General features: G+C 44.9%; 1 non-coding gene across 1 annotated transcript; it reads left to right on the top strand.

The window, feature by feature from the left end:
- Nucleotides 1-641: 641 nt before the first annotated feature.
- trnat-ggu (transfer RNA threonine (anticodon GGU)) lies at nt 642-715 on the top strand. Its single transcript has one exon. It is a non-coding gene; the product is annotated as a tRNA-Thr (tRNA).
- Nucleotides 716-12,395: the final 11,680 nt, after the last annotated feature.

Consider the following 12,395-nt stretch of genomic DNA (forward strand, 5'->3'; position numbering starts at 1 on the left):
CCTGCACTACCTGCCTGATTCTTTTTGACTGCCTGGTGGTCACCCATTCCCTCTCTCCCTGCATACTCTTAAGCTGTGGCGTGACCACATCTATAAACGTGTTATCTATGTACAAAGAACAAACAACAGTACAGCACAGGAACAGGCCATTCGGCCCTCCAAGCCCGCGCCGATCTTGATGCCTGTCTAAACTAAAACCTTCTGCACTTCAGGGGACCGTATCCCTCTCTTCCCACCCTCTTCATGTATTTGTCAAGATGCCACTTAAGCGTCGCTATCTTCCCTGCTTCCACCACCTTCCCCGGCAGCAAGTTCCAGGCACTCACCACCCTCTGTGTAAAGAACTTGCCTCGCACATCCCCTCTAAACTTTGCCCCTCTTGCCTTAAACCTGTGTCCCCTCGTAACTGACTCTGCCGCACTGTGAAAAAGCTTCTGACTATCCACTCTGTCTCTGCCACTCATAACTTTGTCAACCTCTATCATGTCGCCCCTCCACCTCCATTCTAAGTTTTGGGAAAAATAGAGTATATGACTGTATCAGTAAGTAGGAAAAGTTAAAATATGTTGTGACCAGTGGAGACGTGTGATGAGAATAAACAGATCCTCCTCTGATTTCAACGACGCAAGCATTTGTGATTTGACTCTGTAGCTTAGTTGGTTAAAGCACCTGTCTGGTAAACAGAAGAGCCTGGATTCAAGTCCCAGCAGAGCCTTATTTCAGGTTTGTGATATGCTTTAGAAGTTTCCTTGTCAATCATTTATATCTCTGTTTTGTGAACTTGAACTTGGAATTCAAATTACATGATGAATTTCAGTCACAGGAGAAAACAGCCTTTGTGAAGGATGTGAGTTGGGAATGGCTGTTCCTCCTTGTCCAGCAATTCAGTGCTGATACGCCAAAGGCAACTTCTTTGATACAAATTTGTTCACGGTTACATTCAATCTGGAAAACAGCTCGACATTAATCTCACTGAAGGAAAGTGTGACTGCGTTGTATGTTTCAGAGTGTTTGTGTCGTTATGTGTTGCTTTTAACCGAGACTGGGGACATGACGCGAGTGGGAAGGTTGATCCGAGGTTTGGAATATTTGTCAATCAGGAACAAGAAAAATCAAAGGAACCAAATAAGAAAACCTATGTCTCGTGGGTATTGAGAGACGGTGAGAAGATATTAAACTTTGTTCCATTCAATCCAGATGCGATGAACTTTGAATTTTTCCGCCTTTTATAAACATTATTTGAAGGGTCTCTGTAACAATGTTCAGTGTTGATGAGAGTGGGGTCTGGGTGAGCAGCTGCTGAGTGTGACAGGGTCAGGACTGGATGCAGGAAGTTCTCTGACACTCTCTCTCCCTCTCTCTCTCTGATGGCTTTGAGTTGATTTTCAAGTGTTTGAATAAATGAAGGAAGTTCCCTCCACCCATTTGTTTGGACAAACAGTGTAGTATAAGGATGTAAAGGGTTAATGCTGAAGATAGTGGGATCAACCCCTCCCACTGTCAGAGTGATGATGTAACAGTCACATGAGATGAGGTTTGGGAGAAGAGAGAGCAGCACCAAGGATGCCAGCTCTAGAGGTTTGATGAATGTGTATATAGTATTGTGTAAATTAGAAAAGAGTTCTTAGTTCTTTCAGCAGGAAATGTGTCCAGAAAATATTCAGGAGTCGGAATGCAGATATTAATTCCAAGTGACAGTTCTGGGTTCATTTAACAAAAAAAAGGTAGCGAATAATATTGCTCACTGATTGAAATCCCCCAGTGAGGAGACAGTGAAACAGGTGATCAGTTGGGGCATCCTTCGATCCAAGGTTTCGGCAGCATTTAATCTCCCTTTTTGGTGAAATTCTCTGTTATTTGCATCTTTTTTTAATCAGCTTTCATGGGTGAGTGAAAAACTCAAAAAAACTTAACAGTTCCATTCTTCCTTCTTCCCATCAGTTTCTCTTTTCTGTCTCAGATCAATATAATGATGAGAATCCCAATTTAATCTGCTGTTTCTGGTGTTTTATCCATTCCAATCAAAATTCAACATTCCAATCAAATCTATTTGTTATTCCACAGTGTCTCTCCATGTGTTTTATTCTGTTGTATTCTCTCACAGTCTGTTTGATGATCAATGTTACATCTCAGTCTCTGTTCTGGTGAAGATCAGAAGCAGTGTTTTCTGTTTGCACCACCCGACAAGTCGGCCTGAGGCTGTGTCTCATCGATAATGTGGAGTTAGGAACATCGAAACATAGGAGCAGGAGTCGGCCATTCAGCCCATCGAGACTGCCCCGCCATTCAATATTATCTTGGCTGAACATCCACTTCAATGCCCTTTTTCCCACACTTTCCTCATATTCCCTTATGTCATTTGTATTTACAAATCTGTCAATCTCTGCTTTAAACATACTCAACGACTGAGCTTCCACAGCCCTCTGGGGTAGAGGATTCCAAAGATTCACAACCCTCTGAGTAACAACATTTCTCCTCATCTCTGTCCTAAGTGGCTTCCCCCTTATTTTGAAATTGTGTCCCCTGATTTTCGACTCCCCAACCAGGAGAAACATCTTAGCTGCATCTACCCTGACTGTCCTTTAAGTATTTTGTGGGTTTCAATGGGATCACCTCTCATTCTTCAAAACTCTAGAGAAGACAGCCCCAGTTTCCCCAATCTCTCTTCATAGGACAATCCCACCATCCCAGGAACAAGTCTGATGAACCTTCGTTGAACTCCCTCCATGGCAATAATATCCTGCCTAAGGTAAGGAGACCAAAACTGTACACAGTACTCCCAAGTGCGGTCTAACCAGGGTTCTATACAATTGAAGCAAGAATTCACTACTCCTGTACTCAAATCCTCTTGTGATAAAGGCTAACATACTATTAGCCTTCCTAATTGCTTGCTGCACCTGCATGTTAGCTGTCAGTGACTTATTGACATGGACACCCAGATCACCCTTATATTCTATAACTCAGTTAATAAAGGAAAGGATTCCATATACCTGCTGAACCACCTTATTGACCTGTACTGCTACTTCAGGAATCTGTGGACATTCACTCCAACGTCCCTCACTTCCTCTACACCATTCAGTGTTTTCCCATTAATTGTGGATTCCTTTGCCTTTTTTGACGCGTGCTCTCGCTGTTCCCTGCTCTCCGAGTGAACTCTTGCTCCCTCTCTCTCCTGGGCTCTTGATGCTCCACTCTGCTCTCACTGTTTCCCACTCTCTTAATGTATCAATATTTGTTTGCCTTGTGTATAATTTAAAATATGGATTAACTGTATTTTACAGTTGTAGGTTTTATTTGGTAGTCCTGTACAAGTTGTGGATTGGTATTTAATATTTAGCTCTGTGAAAACGATTGTGAATGAAAATATAACTTTCAATCTTATACATGGGCTGGTCTGCAAGCTCCAAGTCCTTCATTTTGTAGTAATGGAATTGATACTGTATCTTTCAGTCTTAATCTCTGTGGGATTTTTGAACTGGCATGGAATGCATAACTTGGTCTAACGTTCCGGTGTACATTATTGGGATTCAAAGGATGATAGGAAATAGGGGCATTAGGCCATTCAGCCCATCAAGCCTGCTCCAACATTCAAACAGATCGTGACTGATCATCTACCTCTACGCCATTTTCCTGCTATCTCCATATCCCTTGATCTTGTTAGTATTTAGAAATCGATCTATTTCTGTCTTGAATATGTTCAATGATTGATCTTCCACAGCCCACTGGGATAAAGAATTCCACAGATTTCCCACCCTCTGAGTAAAGAAATTCCTGCTCATCTCAGTCTCAAATGGCCTGCCCTTATTCTGAGTCTGTGTCCCCTTGTTCTAGACTCACCAGACAGAGGAAACATCCTATCCATTCTACCCTGTCACACCCTGCAAGAATTTTGTAAATTTCAATGAGATCACCTTTCATACTTCGAAACTCCAGAGAATTTCGGCCCAGTTTCTGTAGTCTCTCATCATAAGACAATCCCACCATCCCAGGGGATTAGTCTGGTGAATCTCTGTTGCACTCCCTCTGTGACAAGTCTATCCTTCCTTCAATAAGGAAACCAAAATAGTACAGAATATTCCAGGTGCAGTCTCAGCCAGACTTTATACAATTGAAGCAATACATCTTTAACCATGTACTCAAATCCCCTTTCAATGAAGCAAACATACCATTTGCCTTCCTAATTGCTTTCTGCACCTGCACACTAGCTTTTAGAGTCTCATGAACAAGGACACCCAGGTACCTTTGGACATCGACACTTCTCAACCTCTCACCATTTAAGAAATACTCTGTCTTTCTGTTTATTCTCCCAAAGTGGAGAAATTCACACTTATTCACATTATATTCCATCTGCCATGTTCTTGCCCATTCACTTACCCTGTCCAAATCCCCTTGAAGCCTCCTTGCATTCATTCTGTACCTTTCAATCATGCAAATTTTGTCTGTTCTGTTTCAAGGTTTATATTTAAAATGTAACCATGGTGACAGAGTTTATTTAGATCTGATGATGGGTTTGTTTTTGGACTGTGATTGATGTATCAACCTGTCAGCTGTATTGAATTGGAGTGAAATGGAAACAACTTCTGTCTCTCCTGCTGTTGTTTGACTGTTGGATTGAAAATGTGTCTCTCGACTTTGGGATCAGTGTCTGTCTGACTACTTCTTTTGTTTGTTCCAGTGGAACTGATGAGCTGGCAGTATCTCTGTGCTTTGGGAGTGATCCTGTACCGACTGTGTGTTGGAACGAGCTCGCTGCACTTTTCCTTGTGTCCAAGAATCACCACATCCAGTCAGGTTCCTTCATGTATTTTCCTGCAGGAATGAAAGAACTGGTGAGATAAAAGATACAAAAGCGATCAATGTAATCGTCCCAATAATAATCATTATGAACAATCGCGAAATGAAAACCAGGAACACAAACAGTGTCAGTGTCTGACTCCACTGCAGTACTGCAGTATTCAGCTTCTGTTTACCAGGTGTTTGCAGAGGTTTTACAACAAGTTTGTGACATTCAGAAACAACACAAGCCCTGCACTGCTCTATGACAGGGACTGTCCGATAGAGCAGTGACCTTGACACAGTCACATTTCTATTTCAACGGAAAACAAGCAGCCACTATTTAAAACGTGCCTTTCTCGCTTCTCACCTGGTGTCTGCAATAAATGCTCGTTATTTTGCGGCTATTTTTCCGCCACTGTTCACGATCCAACAAACAGTGAGAGACTGGAACTAAAGCAGGAAAATTCCCTCTCCTTTGGGTGGTGAAATTGTCAGTGATTTTCAATAGTGATTTCTTCCCATTGTGTCTCCCTGAGCCTGTACAGACACTGTCCGAGAATGAACTCTCCCTTCCCCGTGTCCCCGGCTCACTCCATGTTCTGGGAGCAGCTCCTGCTCCACAGTGTCTGTTACAAACACTCCCCGACTCCCCCTCAACTTCCCACCACTCAATGCTAATCTCTGAGCACATCTGCGGACACGCTCCCAAAGCAATGGCTGCTGGAAGCAGATGCTGTTTGTTCCCTTCCCCCGGGCCTGGGAAGTCTCCATTAGCAGCTGATTTAAAGCATCTTCCCCTGATTGAGTGAATGGCCTCACAGACTGGGTTGGGGAAAGGATGCGCATGCGCTCCACTCCTCATAGTGACGTCCCACAGGGGGCGGAGCAACACCGCGCGTGCGCAGATCTTTGCAGCAATTCAGCATTCAAACATCAATGGGAACTTTCCCCATTTCACCCTCATCAAAGTCCCAAAGAAAGTGAAGAGGGGCTTCGACTGGAGGGAGGGAGGGGCGGGGTAGGGGGAACCTAGAACCCAGAAAGCTGCCCACTTGCCCCATTTAGATGCTCAATTTGTGGTCATTCCCTGCAGGGGGTTTGTTATTATTGAGCCCCTCCTGGTAAAACAATCCGATAGAAAGAGTGGAGAAAGGAGGGAGCCGGTGTGTTTGCTGGGACCTTGCAGAATTCATTTCAGCAGCAAAAGTCCCGGGTGATATTAACCCGAGTGAAACACGCTGTCAGTGAGAGGAAAACCGAACGGCCCTTTTCATCTTTTCATTGGAAACAAAGTAGAGCCGGAAGTGCGGCGAGCAGAGCAGACACACAAGCTCAATGACAGGAGAGCTCGGCCGTCCCTGAGTTTCAGCTCCCGGCTCTTACATTTCCTCATCCACACTGTCTTTACTGTGGATGTTCAGGGATTCCTTGTCTGATCTGAGGACTGTGTCCATTAAACATTCTGAGTCAGGAGATCCACACACTCTCTGTTATCAAGATTTATGGGCAGGAATGTTTCAAAACTTTGTCTATTAAATCATTGTATTATTCACAGAACTAATGTGGCAATCGGTTCATTATTCAGGTCTTGAACTTGGTTTGGGTAGACTGAAAACTGAGAGGTTCAGCACCTCTCCAACACTTCGCTATTGGCCGTGTGGCCTAATGGATCAGGCGTTTGACTTTGGTGTATTTAATGAAGTTATCAGAAGATTGTAGGTTCGAGTCCTACTACGGTCAATTTGGGCGATCAGTGTTTAGCACCGCAGCCTCACAGCTCCAGCGACCCGTGTTCAGTTCTGGCTAATGTCTGTGCGCAGTTTGAGTTCTCCCTGTGACTGCGTGTGTTTCCTCGCACAGCCAAAGACTTGCAGATTGATTGGTAAATTGACTATTGTGAATTGCCCCCAGTGGAGCTAGGTGGTGAGGGACAAAAACAAGAAATGCTGGATTCACTCAGCAGGTCTGGCAGCATCTGTGGAAAGAGAAGCAGAGTTAACGTTTCGGGTCAGTACGAAGAAGGGTCACTGACCCGAAACGTTAACTCTGCTTCTCTTTCCACAGATGCTGCCAGACCTGCTGAGTGAATCCAGCATTTCTTGTTTTTGTTTCAGATTTCCAGCATCCGCAGTATTTTGCTTTTATATAGGTGGTGGGGGATGTGGTCGGGAATATGGGAATAATGTTGGATTAGTATAAATGGGTGGTTGTTGGTCGGCAGAGACTTGGTGGGCCGAAGAGCCTGTTTCAGTGCTGCATCTATTAATAAATAACTGATTTTTTTGATGAAATAACAGAAAAGGTTGATGAAGGGAAAGCAATGGATGTTGTCTATATGGATTTTCAGAAAGCGTTTGACAAATTACCACATAAAAGGCTGGGTAACAAAACGGAGGCTCCTGGAATAGGAGGGTCAGTATCTGCTTATATTAAAAAATGTATGAAATATCAAGAAAAGCGAGTTGTGGTATTTGGTTGTTTTTCAGAATGGAAGATGCTGAACAGTGATGTCCGCAAGGGTCAGTGTCAGGACCACCATATATATAAATGACTTGAATATTGGAATCACAGAATTGTTACTACACAGAAGGAGGCCATTTGGCCCATCGTGTCTGCACTGACTCTCCAAATGAGCAATTCACCTCATGTCACTTCCCCGTCTTCTCCCCATAATCCTGCACATTCTTCCTTTTCAGATAACAGTCTAATTCCCCTATGAATGCTTCAATTAAACCTGCCTCCATCACATTCTCAGGCAGTTCATACTTTAACCACTCGCTGCGTGAAAAAGTTTTACCCCACGTCGCTTTTGCTTCTTTTACCAATTACTTTAAATCTGTGCCCTCTCGTTCTCGATCCTTTCACAAGTGGGAACAGTTTCTCCCTATCCACTCTGTCCACACGCCTTATCATTTTGAATACCACTATGAAATCTCCTCTTAGCCTTCTTTTCTCCAAGGAAAACAGTCCTAACTTCTCCAATCTATCTTCATAACTGAAGTTCCTCATCCCTGGAACCATTCTCATGAATCTTTTCCATAATCTCTCCAATGCCTTCACATCTTTCCTAAAGTGTGGCACCCAGAACTGGATGCAGTACTTCAGCTGAGGCTAGTGTCTTATACAAGTTCAACATGACCTCCTTGTTCTTGTATGCTATGCCTCGATTACTAAAGCCGAGGATACTGTATGCTTTATTAACCGCTCTCTCAAGCAATGACTTATACCCCCAGGTCCCTCTGCTCCTGCACCCCCTTTAGAATTGTACCCTTTGTTCTATATTGTCACTCCATGTTCTTCTGACCAAAATGAATCAATTCACATTTCTCTGCATTGAACTTCACCTGTTATCTGTCCTCCCATTCCACCAACTTGTCTATGTCCTTTTGAAGTTCTACACTATCATCCTTACAGTTCACAATGCTTCCAATTTTCGTATCATCCACAAACTTTGAAATTCTGCCCTGTACACCAAGGTCTAGGTCATTAATATATGTCAGGAAAGGCAAGGGTCCCAACACTGACTCCTGGGGAACTCCACTACAAACCTTCCTCCAGCCCGAAGAACATCCATTGCTCACTACTCTTTGTTTCCTGTCACTCAGCCAATTCCATATCCATGTTACTACTGTCCCTTTTATTCCATGAGTTATAACTTTGCTCACAAGTCTGTTGTGTTGCACTGTATCAAACTCCTTTTGAAAGTCAATAAAAGCAAAATGCTGCAGATGCCAGAAATCTGAAATATAAACAAAAAGTGCTGGAAATACTCAGCAGGTCTGGCAGCATCTGTGGAGAGAGAAACAGAGTTAATGTTTCAGGTCAGTGACCATTCAGATGCTGCCAGACCTTTTGAAAGTCCATGTACACCACATCAACAGCATTGCCCTCATCATCCCTCTCTGTTACCTCATCAAAAAACTCCAGCAGGACATTTAAACATGATTTTCCCTTAAGAAATCCATGCTGTCTTTCCTGAATTAACCCACATTTGTCCATGGGACTATTAATTTTGTCCCGAATTATTCTTTCGAGAAGTTTTCCCACCACCGAAATTGAACTGACTGGGGAGTGAGACGAGGTGAGTTGCTTTAGCAGAGAGCCAGCATGGGTTCGTCAGGCCGAATGGCCTCCTTCTGTGCTTTAGCCATTCTATGATTGTATGATTCTAGCAGCAACTGTTGGTGGAGAGGCAGTGATGCAGGAATGGGTTGACAGAAAGGGAAAAGTCTGGGCTGGTGTGTGTTTGCAGCATTTGCAGCTTGTGTTCGGGTTTGTGAATAAAGGTGATTTGGAAGCTGTGTTCCAAATTGAAGTGTTTACTGGAAGGAAGAAGTTGATGTAAATAAAGAGTAAAACGTGTTAAGATGAAGCGTGGTGTGATTGTGGATAGCAGTAAATATAGTGTTGGTGAATTATTTGTGTTAATAAACATCCACTGCACCCTCTGGTGCAGGCTGCTGTTTATATCCAGCTGTGTATTAGTGCTGTGTGTTAACGAGATAAATGTTTGTTTCAACGCTGTTTATAAAGAAATAGCATTGCACTCAAACAGTCCCAGACATAGCAACACACGTACAAAAGCAAAATACTGCGGATGCTGGAAATCTGAAACATAAACAGAAAATGCTTGAAATAGTCGGCAGGTCTGGCAGCATCTGTGGAGAGAGAAACAAAGTTAATGAGAGCTGAGGAAACATACCTGAACTGTTAACTGTTTCTCTCTGCACAGATGCTGCCAGACCTACTGAGCATTTCCAGCATTTTCTGTTTTTATTACAGCAACACCTTTGATCAGCAGTAACGGTGATAGTGCGAGCCAGGGGGCAGCTGGGAAGGTACGTTTCACTATAAAGTACTTACCTGACGATTCGGCGGACACGGACACGGGGACTGCTGGGTAAGTGAACTTATATATTCGGGCAGTGGCTAAACCCGAAACACTACATGTGTAGTGTCTCCCACCCATCCTCCTCCTCCAACCAAAAAAAAGGACTCTTGTGTGGAGGGTTTGGTAAGGTAAGGTTTTACTTTATATTTTTTTTATTCTCTGTTGTCAATTTAGAGCAGAGGGGATGGAAGCTAGGGCAGTTGCATGCTCCTCTTGCAGGATGTGGGAGGTAAGGGTCACCACTTGTGTCCCTGCTGACTTCACCTGTGAGAAGTGCACCCAACTCCAGCTCCTCACAGACCGCGTTAGGGAACCGGAGCTGGAGCTGGATGAACTTCGGATCATGCGGGAGGCAGAGGGGATGATAGGGAGCAGTTATAGGGAAGTACTGACACCTCAGTCACAGGAGAAAGGTAGCTGGGTGACCGTCAGGGGAGGGAAAGGGAATAGGCACACAGTGCAGAGATCCCCTGTGGCCGTTCCCCTCAATAATAAGTATACCGTTTTGGATACGGTTGTGGGGGGTGGACCTACCAGGGGAAAGCCACAGCGGCCAGGTCTCTGGCACTGAGCCTGGCTCTGCGGCTCAGAAGGGAAGGGTGGAGAATAGGAGAGCGATAGTGATAGGAGATTCAATGGTTAGAGGAACAGACAGGAGATTCTGTGGTCGCGAATGAGACTCCCAGATGGTATGTTGCCTCCTGGGTGCCAGGGTCAGGGATGTCTCAGATCGAGTCTACAGGATTTTTAAGGGGGAGGGGGAGCAGCCAGAAGTCGTGGTACATATCGGTACCAATGACATAGCTGGGAAAAGGGATGAGGACCTGAAAAGCGAATATCGGGAGTTAGGTTGGAAGCTAAAAGGCAGGACGAGCAGAGTAGTAATCTCAGGATTGATACCGGTGCCACGTGCTAGTGAGGCTAGAAACAGAGAGCGAGTGCAGCTGAACACGTGGCTACAGAGCTGGTGTAGGAGGGAGGGCTTCAGTTATGTGGATCATTGGGATACCTTCTGGGGAAGGTGGGACCTGTACAAGAAGGACGGGTTGCATCTGAACTGGAGGGGCACCAATATCCTGGGCGGGAGGTTTGCTAGAGCTCTTCGGGAGGGTTTAAACTCGTTTGTCAGGGGTATGGGAACCGGAGCTATGGATCAGTGGATGGGGTAGCTGTTGAACAGGCAGATACCGAGTGCAGAGAGTCTTTGAGGAAGGTTAGACAGTTGACAGGGCAAAGTTTCAGCCAGTATGATGGGTTGAAGTGTGTCTATTTTAATGCAAGAAGAGTCAGGAATAAGGGTGGTGAACGTAGAGCATGGATCAGTACTTCGAGCTACGATGTTGTGGCCATTACGGACACTTGGATATCACAGGGGCAGGAATGGATGTTGGATGTTCCCGGGTTTAGATGTTTCAAAAGGAATAGGGAGGGAGGTAAAAGAAGTGGGGGAGTTGCATTGTTATTCAGGGATAGTATCACAGCTGCAGAAAGGTAGGTCATCGAGGAGGGTTTGTCTACAGAGTCATTATGGGTGGAAGTCAGAAACAGGAAAGGAGCAGTCACTTTATTGGGAGTTTTCTATAGACCCCCCAATAGCAACAGAGACACGGAGGAACAGATTGGGAGGCAGATTTTGGAAAGGTGCAGAAGTAACAGGGTTGTTGTCATGGGTGACTTCAACTTCCCTAATATTGATTGGAACCTCCTTCGTGCAAATAGTTTGGATGGAGCAGTTTTTGTCAGGTGTGTCCAGGAAGGTTTCCTGACTCAATATGTAGATAGGCCGACTAGAGGGGAGGCTATGTTGGATTTGATGCTTGGCAACGAACCAGGCCAGGTGGCAGATCTCTCGGTGGGAGAACATTTCGGTGATAGTGATCACAACTCCCTGACCTTTACTATCGTCATGGAGAGGGACAGGAGCGGACGGGATGGGAAAATATTTAATTGGGGGAGGGGGAATTACAATGCTATTAGGCAGGAACTGGGGTGCATAAATTAGGAACAGATGTTCTCAGGGAAATGCACGACAGAAATGTGGAGGTTGTTTAGGGAGCACTTGCTGCGACTGCTGCATAGGTTTGTCCCGATGAGGCAAGGAAGGGATGGTAGAGTGAAGGAACCTTGGATGACAAGAAATGTGGAACAGCTAGTCAAGAGGAAGAAGGAAGCTTACTTAAGGTTGAGGAAGCAAGGATCAGACAGGGCTCTAGAGGGTTACAAGGTAGCCAGGAAGGAACTGAAAAATGGACTTAGGAGAGCTAGAAGGGGACATGAAAAAGTCTTGGCGGGTAGGATTAAGGAAAATCCCAATGCATTCTACACTTATGTGAGGAACAAGAGGATGGCCAGAGTGAGGGTAGGGCCGATCAGGGATAGTGGAGGGAACTTGTGCCTGGAGTCGGAGGAGGTGGGGGGGGGGGGGTCCTAAATGAATACTTTGCTTCAGTATTCACTAGTGAGAGGGACCTGGTCGTTTGTGAGTACAGCGTGAAACAGGCTGATATGCTCAAACAGGTTGATGTTAAGAGGGAGGATGTGCTGGAAATTTTGAAAGACATGAGGACAGATAAGTCCCTGGGGCCAGACGGGATATACCCAAGGATATTACGGGAAGCGAGGGAAGAGATTGCCGCGCCTTTGGCGATGATCTTTGCGTCCTCACTGTCCACTGGAGTAGTACCAGATGATTGGAGGGTGGCAAATGTTATTCCCTTGTTCAAGAAAG

The sequence above is a fragment of the Heterodontus francisci genome, unplaced genomic scaffold (assembly GCF_036365525.1).
Source record: "Heterodontus francisci isolate sHetFra1 unplaced genomic scaffold, sHetFra1.hap1 HAP1_SCAFFOLD_51_2, whole genome shotgun sequence".
Lineage (NCBI taxonomy): Eukaryota > Metazoa > Chordata > Chondrichthyes > Heterodontiformes > Heterodontidae > Heterodontus > Heterodontus francisci.